Below are 15,301 nucleotides of genomic sequence, written 5' to 3'. Positions count from 1 at the left end.
AAACAACCATAACATGAATAAATAGTTCACATCTATATATAGTCGATCCAAATCATGGGATCAAAAACATTGCATCGTGTCTACGGATGGAGAAAAAGCAAAGAAAAAATAACTAAAAATAACTTTCCTATAACAGTTCCTCCTCATTTAGGAATGATTTATCCTAATTGAACTCCACAGGAGACCTGATCTGTCTGGCAACCACTTTGATCTCCCTCACATTAGGCAACTTCTGAAGTTTTTCTTTCCTCAGCTTGAGTCAACAGGGAGACCAGCAGTGCAGAGCTGAGGCCATGCTGTCCCTTTAAGAGTCCTCTTCCTGTAGCCTACCAAGAAACACTCAGGAACTCTCCATTTTATATACACACACACACACACACACACACACACACACACACACACACACACTGTCAGTCCTCTTCTCCTATGCCTTGCAGGCTTCCAAACATTAATTTTCTGTGCTTGTTATTTGTATGTCAGAATATCTGGGTCACAACCCCGCATATGGTTGAATCATAGCGTGAAAGGACGTAAATGAAAGGGAGGATAACATAATCTAAATGTAAGAAAAGGATTTGGGCAAGAATACAGGGACGAATTGGAAGAGGGACAGCAGTTGGGGAAGGAATATCATTACGGCCCGAGCGCCGACCTGCAAGAAGTCAGCCATTTTTTACTCTATTTGCATTAAACATCACACCGTCATAAACCATATGTGGTCATATATTTACCAAACTTTAAAGGAATGATAACAGTACTGACATTTTCATGTCAATGACAACAGGAAAAAAGACTTGTATGACAAACATCATCCGATTTACATGGTGCACTCGACGCGTTATGTACGTAGACACGGAAAGTGAAATCCGCAAATGACGACATGCTATAGTGTTAACTGTAAGTTCTGCCAATCAGTGAAATAGGGAGCGATCTCCAGAATTGAATATCAGCCTGGGGTTTTGCCACAAGAGAGGGATAATTGGCTTTGAAAAGAGAGGAGAATTCCTTAGTGATCTGAATCCCGAGATAAGTGAATGATTGACTGGAAATTTTGTAGTATAAATGTTGTCCTTTAAGCCAACTTGTATCAACTTACTTTTGGTCCAATTGATCCTGTTACCAGAGAAGGTTCCAAACATGTTTATTTTGTTTAGAATCGTGGGAAGACTAAGTTAGCACTAATTAAGTTAGCGCTTATTAGTCTATGTTAGACTAATAAGCAACAAAACATTGTCCGCATGAAGGGAAATTTTGTCAGATGTATCTGTAATGTTGACGCCATAAATATTACGGTCCATACGAATTGATATCAGGGCGCTGCTAGAACACACGGCGCCTCCATAAGGGAAGCTTAGAAGCGACAGAGCAATGAAATGAAAATAACTAAGTACACAAACATAAAAGGGACCTCTGTATAATCAAATGTCAACCTTAAAGGGGCCATATTATGCTCCAGGCACCTTTTCAGCCTGCCTCCACGTATATTTGTTATCTGGGGTGTCTGCCAGCCCACGGACAATGAAAAGAAAACAATGAGTCGTTGATTCGTGGTTTGGGTTGGCCGTGCAGACGGTCTGTAAATGAGCCATTCACAGCCCAGGCGACAAGTGACGTAAGTTGACTCCTGCTACTGGTGCAACCACGCAAATTTGACAATTCCACTGCACCCTGTGTCTTCCCGTGTTGTCCTTGCCAGATTGATGAAATGAATTGTATTATATAAATAAACTTGCCTTGCCTTGAACTCCACTACCTGCTGCACATCTTTCATACGTTTGGATCACATTATTCACTCTGTGAACTCTTTGTTTTTAAACCCCTTTAACTGATTCGTGAGTCTTGGTTCTGCGTTTGAGAGTCTTGGTTCTGCGTTTGAGAGATTTTTTGGGCCAGATTACAATCTGGCCAAAAAAATGGACCCAGCAGACTCACATTCTCTTCGCAAGGCTTTAGCTTCCCAAGGAGAACTATTTGGACAGCTTGACCACGCTCTACAAGAGGTAATTCACTGCCTTTGTTCATTGTAGAGGTGTGCACCTGTGTCCACACAGGCATGAACACAGGTGACTCCAATTAATCTAACGACCAAAGTTAAAAAAGTTTCAGTCTAGAGCATCAACAAATACAGTCCATACTCCACAGACGTTAAACACCTGAGATTGATCACAACATAGTTAGAACTGAAGAAAAGCCTCTTGGATGAAGGTGGAACGTCTTCAATTAACTTAAACCAAGTCCACTTGCTCCTGATTCAACACCTATGTGCATAACAATGACCTGGATGAATGAGAATGTCCACTGACATTTCTTAAATTGCAGTCAGGAAGTTGGAAGTTAGACAGAGGTGATGGTGTACATGAAGCATGTAATCTGAAACAAACTCTGACGGTCAGGGGCGCTAGTGAGCAGGCCATGGAGTAGGTTGAGTTTTTATTCAGCTCCTTCACCTTCACTTGATTTAATGAATAAACGCTTGTTTGTTTCCTCGTGGCAATAAAACTCTAAATAATGATCAAGAGCAAGAAATCGGCCACAAAGATGCAAGATAGTCCTCCAGTTTTGAGCGAGCTTGCTAGGGCTGGCTCACCGAGGTCGGCTAGCCCCATGGATGCCCCTGTGGAGGCGCCGGCGGAGGGATCCTCTTCCTCTATCCTGGAGGCCATAAGACGGATGAAAAACTTGAACACAAGGTTTGATAACTTGGAGTCAGCCCTCGCTGGGGTGAAATCGTCCATAGCCGCAAATTCAACCCACATTACGAACCTGGAAGAGACACGGGAAGACCAGGAGACGCGCCTCGCTGACCTGGAAAAAGTTTGCGATGAGCTGCAGACGCAGAGCAAACTCGTCCACCATCCAGGCTTTTGCCTTACAGATTGGATGAGAGGTCAATTTTAAATAATCATTTAACTTTTTTTTTCTTCGTATTCTTCCCTTGCACTGATTTCATCTACTTTGATGTTACATCTTGAATCCTTGTTAATGTAGTGTTTTAATGTAAAATTAGGCAAACTACAAACTAATCATCTGTCAAAGTGGAAAGAAATTTAGGGAAAAGTTTGCATAAACAGCTCAGAAAGTCTGCGAGAGAGCCCTCGCACAGTCAGTGTCACTGCCTTAGAGGGGCAGAAAGTGATTTTGGAGAAAGCTTGTCTCTCTTGTCTCTAGCGCGCATCTTAACGTGTCGGGGAGTGATGTTTACAAACTGCACTCACAGTGTTGCTCAGTGTCAGCTGGGATTGGCTCCAGCCCCTCTGTGACCCTTAAATGGATAAGTGATATAGATAATGGATAGATGGTGCTCTTGGTGATGTTGCCTGGTTCAATGTTGGCACTGGACAACTCATCACTACCCCATCAGTTGATCAAATGTATCCGTGGTTGTTCTGCAGTGTTCTTGTGGAGGAAGAAGAAAGGGTTTACTTAAAAAAAAAGAAAAAAGAAGCTCAGTGTAGAAAATGTTTCTTTGAATAGATTTATCTAATACTGTGGTGGACCATTCCTGTGAGTTTGAAACACCCGAGGCCTGTGCTACTAAGCAAGTTCAACATAGCCAGCATGTCTTTTCATTCTTTACTTTTCATGACTTCACTGAACCCATCATCAGCCATCGTGAATAACCTGTACAAGCAAATAGCTGGTTATCAACTGTCTCAGTTAATTCCCGGTTTTCAGATCCAGTTACAGGCGCATTCATGTGGAAGAGGCATAGCCGTTAATTACAAGCAAAATCTTCATAGCCATGAATTAAACTGCTTCACATAATATGAGAAAAAACGCTGATGAACCGTCAAGTTAATTTAATACAGGAACCATTCAACTAGTTGAAATGTCAAGAATATGATGAATATTTATCAATTGATAAAATCCTGCTAAGGAGATAAATTTAAATGAGCACAGGGATATAATTAAGATTCTGACTGCATGAGCATGTTTGCTCTCTGTCTGATGATTGAACAAATGTTATGACTGCTTTGCAAATTAAATAAAGTCCATTTTCCATGTCTGATGAGGTAAGTGTGCCTGTAATTGGGATAATTAAGAGATAATTATTATTATACAACAGCAACCTACCTGACTGTGTGTTGGCCAACAGCATTATGAGATATCATGTACTAGTGCAGATAAAAGTGATATCAATTTATGACACACAACATATTAATTATTCACCCTCTTTAACAGGACACTCTTCAATCGTAATTGGTGTAGTATTTACAAAACAAAAGTATTTGCAATAATGCAAACAATATTCATAATACATACACATGAAAAGGAGAAAAATATATTTTTTTGTTGTTTTATCCTTTTCTTTTATTGTGTTTGTATTTGGATTGTCTTGTTAGGGGGCAGTGAAGAGGAATCAGCCCTGGATGTACAGCAGAATAGGTGACCAGGTTTTATTGAAAGCAGTCATATTGTCTTTTTTTGATTTGCATGGTCAGTTAATAGATTGAGCCAATGATTAATTAAGAGTTTTGATCTGTCTTTCCGGTTGAGTAAAATTATTTTCTTGGCTACAGTAAGTGTGTGAAAGTTTGGAGATGTTATGGTACAGTGAGAGAGGAGAGAATGCCTAAAAGAGTGTTGAAGGGGGAGAATGGGATGCTGAGGCGGATGAACTCTGACCAAAACCGGCTTATAAGTGGGCAGAGCCAGAATGCATGGAAGAAGTCGCCTATTGTAGAGGGGCAGTGTGAGCATGTGTTGCTGTCTGTGAAACCCATATAGTGCATTTTGTGAGTGGTGAGTGGTACCCTGTATGATTTTATATTGAATGAGTTGAGTCTTAGAGTTGTGACATGGAGAATGTATAGTTGCATTTGGTTTGCCAGTCTATGTCGGTGTGTTCTAATAATGGAGGGTCAGGGTTGTGGGACTTATTGTTGATTGTCTCTTTTATGGCCTCTTTCAACTGTAGATACTGGTAGTGACAGGGGTGGGGTATGTTTTTATGTTTGTTTGAGAAGGTTGAAGGTCATGAGAGAGCTGCCAGAAAAAAAGGTGCCCCAGGCTGGTTATTCCTCTACATTTCCATGCAGGGAAATTGGTGGGTTGGTTATTTATATTGAACATGGGGTTGTGCCAGATGGGAGTGAGGGCAGAAGGAGATAGGTGAGTTTTAAGGATATAATTTGCTTTCCACCAGTCAGTAAGGGTGGTGTTTACTCTATGAAACATGTAGCAGTCGTGTGTTTCAATTGATTTGTCTATTAATGCAATGTGTTGAATGGGCAGATTATTACAGATAGTTTGTTCAATGTTAAGCCATGCAGGGGTATGGTTGTTTGTCCAGTGATGAATGTATTGAAGCTGGTGGGAAAGAAAGTAGTTGTAGAAATTTGGTTTCTTTTCTTTTGAGTAAAATGTATTAATAATTGTATTCAGAGAGGAGAACCAGCCAAGGGGTGGGTTAACAGGGGTCATGGCATATAGGTAGTTGATTTTTGGGAGAATTCTCATTTCGACGGTAGATATGCAGCCAATTAAGGAGAGTGGGAGTTTGTTCCATCTGTTCAAGTCTTCTTTGATGCTTTGTAGTAGTGGGGTGAATATATCATTTTGGTTGAAATATGTATTCCAAGGTATTTAATGAATTGAGTTAGTAAAGTCCCCAACCTCAGCAACCCGGTCGAAGTTGTTCGGAGGTAGAATCTCGGACTTAGACCAATTGATGGAGTAGCCAGAATCCCTGCTGTAGCCGTAGATCAGATTGTGGACTGACGGAAGGGATGGTTAGATAGAGTAAGATGTCATCAGCATAAAGACTTATTTTACTGTACCTGAAATACTGTAATTCTGTCTTACGACTGAAGCGAGTTGTTCGATGAAAAGTGCAAATAGTAATGGTGATAATGGGCATCCTTGCCTAGTACCTCAGTTTAAGCTGAATGATTAGGATATAATCCGTTGGTGTTTAATGATGCTGATCGTCTGTTATATAGTGTATTAATCCAGTTTATGAAGTGGGGACCAAATGGTTTAAGGAGGTGAAGAGAAAGGGCCACCCCACCCCGTCAAATGCATTTTCTGCATCTACAGTTGCAATGATAGCTGGGTGGTGATTCCTTTCTGTATCCAGGGTTTTGTATAGATGAATTATGTTAAATAATCTTTGCATGTTTTCTGAGGACTGTCTCTCTTTGATGAAACCAGTCTGATCTGGGTGCACGAGTTATGAGATTACAGGTTCCAATATTATTGCTAGAGTTTTGCTTATAATTTTGACATCTGTGTTTATAAATGATATGGGTCGGTAGTTGGCGCAGTGTGTAGGGTCTTTATTTGGTTTGGGGATCAGTGTGATCAAGGCAGAATTCATGTGGTGGGGAATTTTAAGGTTGATGTGGATTTCTGAGATTGTACTGAAAAAATAAGGGACCAGAAATTTTTGTAGAAATTAACAGGGTATCCATCTAATCCAGGGGATTTATTGTTGGGTATGAGCTGTAGTGCTTTCTTTAGTTTGTCTATGATGAGTGGTTTCTCCAGACTTTATGCTTGGTTGGTATTGATTTGCGGAAGGGAGGCGGCCCTCAGAAAGGTGTCTTCTTATGTAGGTGTAGTGTTGTTGTCAGGTGTGTATAGATTGATGTAGTATTTTCTGAATGCTTCATTTATTGCAGTTTTTTCAGTTTGCTGTTTTAATTGATTAACCAGAGGTTTACCAGTTTTATTGCCAAATTCAACATTTTGTTGCCGCAGTCTGAGGAGATTGAATTCTATTTTTTTATTTAGAAGTGTTAAGTTCATGTTTGGTTTTAAGTATTCCTTTCTGATTGTGTCTGTAGGCATAGGAGGCTAGGATGTCCTTTTCTTTTTTCTTTTTGTTTGTGGAGTATGCTATTATTTTACCTCTCAAGACTGCTTTTGCTGTTTCCCATAAAGTACTGATGCTTGTCACGCTCATTAGAGGATGGTCCCACAACTGCACGACTCAGGTAAGTACAAACGATTTTATTTGCAAACTGGCACAAGCTTACAAACAACAGTGTCCAAATCGACAGGCAAATGGGAAATCCAACAGACAGACAGGGTGTTGCCGGAAGAACTCACGAATGAGCTCCGGATCTAGGATGTTACTGGCTGAGACCCTGGACCTTTCTTCGGGCCCGTACCCCTCCCAATCGACCAGGTACTGACGGCCTCTCCCTCGTCTTCTGACCGCAAGAAGCCTCTTCACGGTATAGACAGGACCTCCATCAACAACGCGCGGAGGAGGGGGAGCGGGAGTCTCAGGAACCAACTGGCTCTGTCGAACCGGTTTCACGCAGCTCACGTGGAACGTCAGATGAACCCTCATGGTCCTAGGTAATTTCAGTCTCACAGCAACAGGGTTAATAATTTTTTTGACTGGAAATGGACCAATGAACCGGGGTGCCAACTTACGGCTCTCCACGCGAAGGGGAAGATCCCGGGTAGCCAACCATACTCTCTGACCCTCCGAATAGGTTGGAGCCTTGGACTTCCAGCGATCTGCAGACCTCTTGTACAGAGATGACTTATGGAGCAGGACTTGACGCGCCCTGGTCCATGTTTGCCGACAACGGTGAACTAATGCCTGGTCAGAAGGAACTCCCACCTCCTGCTCCAGGGCCGCGAAGAGGGGGGGGGGGGTTGGTAGCCATACGCACACTGGAAGAAAGTGAGGCCGATGGACGAGCAGGGCAGAGTGTTATGGGCGTACTCCACCCAAATCAGCTGTTTGCACCAACTGGCCGGATTCCTGGAAGACAGACAGCGAAGACCCACCTCCAACTCCTGGTTGAGCCGCTCCGTCTGGCGACTAGATTGCTGATGGTAACCAGAAGACAAACTCACAGTGGCTCCGAGAAGACTGCAGAATGCCCTCCAGAAACGGGAGATGAATTGGGGCCCCCTATCCGACACCACATCTCTAGGGAGTCCGTGCAATCTAAAAACATGCTGGAGCATTACCTCCGCCAACTCTTTGGCAGAAGGTCATTTAGGTAGGGGAACAAAATGAACCATCTTGGAAAATCTGTCAACAACCGTTAGGATAATAGTGTTCCTGCCGGTGGCTGATGAGACTGTTTGTTTTGAGCACACACAGGGCAGGCCGCCACGTACTCCTTCACCGAATCTCCAACTCCAGGCCACCAGAAACGCTACTGAACCACAAATATGGTTCTCCTCCCCCCCGGATGACAGGACAGAGAGCTTGAATGGGCCTAATGGATGACCTGTGACCTAAGCTCAGGAGGGACAAACAGGCGGTTCGGCGGACAACCAACTGGGACAGGTAAGTCAACAGTTGCTTGTCTCACCCTCTCCTCAACCTCCCACGAGACAGCGCCCACAACACAGGATACTGGGGGGATGGTCTCTTCAGACTTAGAAACGGCGTCAAACAGTCGGGACAACGCATCGGGTTTAACATTCTTGGAACCAGGACGATATGACAGGGTGAAGTTAAACCGATTGAAAAACAGGGCCCACCTGGCTTGACGAGAGTTTAACCGTTTGGCCGATCGTAGATATTCCAGATTCTTATGGTCTGTCCAAACCATGAATGGGTGCTCCGCCCCCTCCAACCAATGTCTCCTCTCCTCCAAGGCCACCTTGATTGCCAACAGCTCCCGGTTGCCTACATTGTAGTTTATCTCCGCAGGGGATCATTTACGGGAGAGAAAAGCACAAGGATGGAGCTTACGATCCGTGGGAAGACGTTGCGAGAGGACTACACCCATATCGATATTGGAGGCATCCACTTCCACCACGAATTGTCGACCTGGGTCAGGCAAAACCAGTACTGGGGCCGTCGCAAACCTCTCTTTGAGCCCCCCGAAGGCTGAGTCCGAGGTGAAGAGCCAGGCAACATATCAATGGCGCAGTCATATGGTCTGTGAGGAGGTAGAGCCGTAGCCCTAGCCTTGTTAAATACCTCCTTAATATCCATGTAGCAGGAGGGAATAGCAGAGAGATCAGGAAAATCTCTCTCCTCAGAAACCACCGTCACATGCGCCAGGGTCGACACCGGACTAATATTCCCCGAACTCCCTCCGGATCTGGACCCAAAACAAGTTCTGGAACAGTACTCTCCCCACCCCTAACAGCCCCCAAAGTCCAGTCAATGTGAGAGTTGTGTTTGAGGAGCCACGGAAATCCGAGGATAATTGGGTGTTGTGAGGACTCCACCAGAAGAAAATCAATAATCTCAGCATGTAGATCAGGAAAAACCAGGGTCACCAGAGTGGTCCGATGAGTAACCTGCCAAAGCAGCCGCCCATCCAGTGCTGTGGCCCTCAATGGCGCAGGCAGAAGAACAGAGTTCAGTCCCAACCCTCTAGCAAGGGAAATATCCATGAGGCTGGCATCCGTCCCGGAATCCACCATAACCTCCTGAACCCTGGAAATCCCTGTGGAGGACAGAGTCACAGTGAACATGGGACGAGAGGGAATGTTAGTAACGACCGCACGGCTCACCAGGACCCTCTCCTTTACTGGTAAGCCTCCCCTTTTTTTGGACACTCCCTCTTGGAATCTCCTCCGTCTCTCCTCAGGGGTTAGCCGAGTTCTCCCCAGTTGCATAGGCTCCTCCCCCGTGGCAGCTTGAAGTGACGCACCGGCCGGCCGGAATGATGGTGGCGAGGAGCGTTCCCTACCAGAGACGACACCTCTCTGAATATCCCGCGGAGAACCTCTGGAGTCTAACCTCTGGAGTCGAACCTCTGGAGTAGAACCTCTCCCTCTCCCGTTCGAAAAGCCGCTTGTCGATCCGAATGGCTAACGCAACGAGAGCGTCCAGGTGCTCTGGGAGCTCCAGTGCCGCCAGCTGATCCTTCAGCTCACCAGAGAGTCCATGAAGGAAAGCGTCTAGAAGAGCAGCCTGATTCCACCCGCTCTCTGCTGCCAGCGTGCGGAAATCTATAGCGTAGTCCAGCACTCGTTGTCTGCCCTGAGGAAGGCTCACCAGGCCTCGGGCCGGTTCTCTGCCCGGGGTGACATGTTGGAAGATCTGAGTGAAGGCTTGGGTGAAACGAGCAAATGAGTCGCAGAGAGGAGAATCTCTTCCCTACTCCGCCGTTGCCCACGCTTCCGCTCGACCCGTCAGATGTGAAATCAGGTAGGCAATCCTAGCCCGATCGGTGGGATAATGGGATGCCTGAAGCTCAAAATGTAGTCCAAACTGAGTCAAAAACGCTCGGCAGTCACCAGACTCACCGGAGAAACGTTCAGGCCGAGATAGATGAGGTTGCGCCGTGGAACTGACAGACGACTGGACCAGAGAAACAGCAGGACCACCCCCGACCGTGGAACCAGCAGACGAACCCGGGTCAGTGGAGCTCTGAGAAACCGGTGACGCAGCAGGAGACTGGAGAGCTTGAAACTGCGTCGTCAGGTGAGAAACTTGTTCGCCAACGGCCTGCTGTAATCCCAGCTGCCGCTTTGCCATGATTCTCATCTCTTGCTGCATGGTGGACAGAACCTCCTCGAACTGCTGAAGCTTCTGTCCTTGAGCTCGAAGAGCGTTCTGCACTTTACTAGAGTCGACGGAGTCCATTATAGTGGCGAGATTGTTCTGTCACGCTCACCAGAGGATGGACCCACAACTGCACGACTCAGGTAAATACAAACGGTTTTATTTGCAAACTGGCACAAGCTTACAAACAACAGTGTCCAAATCGACAGGCAAACGGGAAATCCAACAGACAGACAATGGTCAGAATCCAGGGGGGAATCAATACTCAGAAAATCAGGATACAGGGGAACAACGCTCAAATGCTGCACGTAAAGAAATCAGACAATCTCGCACTGGGGTAAGGGGAAGACAGAGCTTAGATATACTGGGCAGGAATGACAATGAGCCACAGGTGTCACACATTAAGGCGGGGGCAGGTAATCACCCAGGCGAAAGAAAACAGGAAGTATAACAAGCTCACACATAGGGGAACAGAGAATCACCAAAATAAAACAGGAAATGGAAACTAACAGCCGACATAACAATGCTGATATTCGGGTTATTGTTGGTTTCTAGGAAGAATGCCCATTCTTGTTCGAAATATTTGATAAAATCTGCGTCTTTTAGGAGGGATGTTTTAAATCGCCATCTGGGTGGGGGGTGAGGGTGAATTCCTTTTATTAGGGGCATGGTCTGAGATGGAAATACCGTGGATGTTGGATTCTGTTGCTCTGCGGAGTGAGTTGTCAATCAGAAAATAATCAATGCGTGAGTATGTCTTGTGGTACGGGGAGTAGTAAGAAAATAGTTTTTTGTCTGGGTTGCGCAGTCTCCAGATCCATCAGACCACATTCTGACATTGTTTGATTGTTAATGAGGAGTGGAAAGGCTTATTGGAGTTTGCCAACCAAGTGGTATTAAAAGACACAAAATTTGAATGGAGATCACAAATGTGTAGTCAAGGGGGTTCACTGTACTGCAGATCTGTCAGTCAGCATTGTTAATAGTATTGTGACTAAAAAAAATCCCCCATGAAGACAAAGGAAACCCCAAGCAGGGTTGGTGAAAAGCTTGAGTCAGGGGAAGGAGGGAAGAAAATTTCACTCACTGAACATTCCCCCAAAGTAGTCATTATAAAATGGAAAGGGCATGATACAACTGTATATCTAACTAGAACACACTGTCCTCAAAAACTGAGTGATTATGCAAGAAGGAGACAAGTGAGGAATCAACAAACTCTGAAGACATCTCAGATGCAGAGAGTGGAATGACTGGGCACACAACAACAACTGGCTGGGTCTCAGGTTTATTTGAGAGTGGAAAAAGGAAAGCCACTGTTAAAAAAACACACAGCATTTTAGCCAGAGGACACATGGTAGACTCTGAAATCATGTGGTCTAACACAACCAACATTAATCTATTTGTCTATCAGACTGAAAGTCATGTTTTGCATAAGTAAGAGGTATTTAAAATATAGACAACTGTGTTTGCTTGAGCTGTTAAATCGGTCTTAGTCATAGTAACAGAGTGAAGTAATCGGCATGTATACTGTGACATGGCTATCTCTGTGTGTATTCTTTATAACATGGCCTCCTGCTTGGCAATCCTAAATTGTCATTCAACTTTTCATCTCCATGGTGCTAGAACTTGAAACCACAACAAAAATACAATGAGTGCCATTATGAACATAACCGAGATATTTGCTACTTCAAGTACAGCTGATGGGCCTATCATGTACTTGTCAAACTAGCACTGAGGGAATCTTTGTTATGCAAGTGTGGAGGAAAAATTAGCTCAATGGTATTATCTGTGAGGAATGTGAAAATGATTAAGTTACCTCCTATTAGAAAGATACATTTTTGACACAACAAAGTCATTGTAGCAAAAGAGGGAGCACTGCATTCTTGGTAGCATGCTATGAGACACTTCAAAAAGTATGGCTTCCTGTATAGTAAAAAAAATATATATATTAAGAATATAATAAATTAATATCAGTTTATCACTAAAAAGTTAGGGACAGAGATGCAATTAAACACAAAAGAATAAAAATACTAAATAAAACAAAACAAACTAAACAACACAACAAAAAAAGAGCAAAGACAATACACAATAGAGAAACTAAATAAGCATGCCTCGCGGCTCTGTGAGGCTGTTTTTGTGCTAAATGCAAACCCCACCATCTTTTGTAAGAAGCATCTATATGTTTGTTTGATCGGGACTAAACACAAGTACAGTATTTGGCCATGAACCACAACACTGGACAAACTGCACATTTGGCATGATGGTTGTGCTCAAGGAAAATCCTTGCGATTCATCCTTTGGGGAAAATGTATATTCATGGTCTGGCCATGAACAAATTTGATAACTTAACAATTGCCCACATCTTTGGTCCTGAAAGATTTTGACTTGGTATTCATGACTTAAGACTTGACGTAGACTTGAGACAAATCAGACAATCAATGTATGTTTGCATTTTTTGTAGATTGAGTTTTGTTTTTTTAAACCCGAGTGAGTGATTTAGTGCAAAACGTGCAATACAGCAGAGCCAACCGCAAGAGGCAGATATCATGGAGGAAGCTTGTCCAAAAGTAATACAATTTGGATTCAAGGATTATGCTGTCGATGGAGGTAGTAAGAAGAGAACAGCAGTATATGCAAGGTCTGTAGCTCAGAAATCAGTGACACCATCAGCAAAACATCCAACTTTAACCCACAGATAAAAGTACACAAATGTCTTATTTGGCTGGTAAAATGTTAAATGCTAACAAGCTAGAGTAAAGTTCAAGCGATGTTATGCCAACCTGCTACAATTCCCATCTGACATTCGTATGACAAAAGCTGTTTTCACAGGAAAAAAGACAAATGTTATTTCAGGGCACTTTCAGAGCCAGCTACTGGCTTACAGCAGCTAACAATGGGTTTCCCCTGGCCCAGTTCACTGAGCCTTTCCTCCATCACAGCAAACAAACTATACATTCAAATATTACCTGTATTGCTAAAGGAGGCAGAGGAAGAGCTATACATAAGGCTCACAGAGCAAGAGAGAGCAGGAGAGGAAGAAGCTAGTATTTTAACAACTGTGGGATACGCAAGAAAGTTGCTAAAATAAGGAGTGCAATGTATGCTTGAGTAAAACTAGTGTACTTTTGAATGTACAATTAGCCGATGTGATGAAGAAAAATTGCTAAATTAACTGGGTTGGACACAGATTGAGCATCAGAACCCACTTCAAGTAACACCACTCACTACAAGTGAGATTGGCAACCAGAAGATGATACACTTAGTTCAGCATATCAGCATGTAGCCACGTCAGTGGAATATTGTGTGGAAAATTGTGGACAAATTGTGTCGTATTATTGATTGCCACAAAATGTCAAATAGAGGTAAGATTAATTAGCAGGTTGCAACCGTTTCTTTTAATGTTGAAAATAAAACTCATCTTTAACTCATAAGGACACTGAGGTAAGTCATCAGGATTTCGCATGACTTGTGACTTGCTTTTGCCAAGCAATGATTTATCTTGTGTTGCTTGACTCACAGCTTATAAGACCTGAGATGTATGACTTCCTCCCACCTCTGTCAATACCTCAGGAGAAACACACTGAACGAAAAAAAATCTCCATGTTCAACAGAAACAAAAAAGGTGTGAAGTGAACTTGTGTGAGCAGGGTGTTCCCAGAATCCTCTGTGTGCACACTAAACAGCAATTGTAAAGAGGAGAAGCACAACTGTACAAATGCATAGATCAATGCAGAGAGAAAGAGGCTGGTATGACAAGAGTGAAACAGACCAATAAGTAAAACTACTGAAATATGGAACGTAATGTGAGTGAGTGTGTGTATCACTCACTGTTCATCCCATTAAACAGGATGTGTTCAAAGCTAGGGAGGCAGTGTTCTGAAGGAATGCTGCTTCCAGCAAAAGGAAAAGACTTTCAAAAAGTTAAGAGACAAAATAACATAATTCAAATTTATTCATGAACTCAAAAACTCTTGCCAGGAAAGATAAAACAATCCAGGGGCATTTTGTCATAACAAAGCATAGCAACAAAGTTGTTCATCAGCTTAGGTCATCCTTCTCTGCTCTGCCTCATTCAAGGATTCAATGAAATGTCTCTCAGTTCTTTAAAGGTTTGTCTGACTTCAATCATCAAACATTTATAAGAAAGTGAAGGTGACACAAACCTTGCAGTGGTTTCCACGATATGCGTCTCTCAGTGAAACTTTTTCCCAAGATCTGTTTATTGTTTTCTGTAATGTTTTATAATTACTTTCCTTTTGTCTGCTTTTACCTGCTGTTTTTATGTTCCACCTATAGTATATACTGTATGTCTCATTAGGTAATTGGTTCTCTTTAGTGACCTCAAGGCAACCTTTGACCTCTGACCACCAAATTGTAATCAGTTCCTCAAGTGAATGTGTCAGATGAAATTAATTTCCCTCTTGATCTTCCTGATGCATTGTGTTCACAAAAATGGTACAGATATGAGTAACACTGACCTTAACCTTTAACTACCACAGTTAAATCAGTGCATCCTTGAATCCAAGTGAATATTTCCACCAAATTTGGAGAAATTCTCTGAAGGTGGTCGTGAGAAGGTTGTGTTCCACGTTGATGAAAATGGGATGAAAGGACGTACGGACGGATAGCCAACCCAGAAACAAAATACCTCCAGTCAGCAGAACGGTTCAAGACTAATATCATGGCCTCCTTCAGGATGCTTAATGCTGCCTCCTTGATCTCTCTCCAAGAGATACAGTATTTGACTTGCTGTGTGTCTTTATAGTGTCAACGCAATTTACTGAAGATACTAGGGATGCCCCAACCAAGTTTTTTTGCCCCCAATCTGAGTCATCTAATATTAAGTATCTGCCAATACCG

Source organism: Scophthalmus maximus, chromosome 8 (assembly GCF_022379125.1).
Source record: "Scophthalmus maximus strain ysfricsl-2021 chromosome 8, ASM2237912v1, whole genome shotgun sequence".
In the NCBI taxonomy this organism is placed as follows: domain Eukaryota; kingdom Metazoa; phylum Chordata; class Actinopteri; order Pleuronectiformes; family Scophthalmidae; genus Scophthalmus; species Scophthalmus maximus.
Note: the sequence above shows the minus strand (reverse complement) of the source record.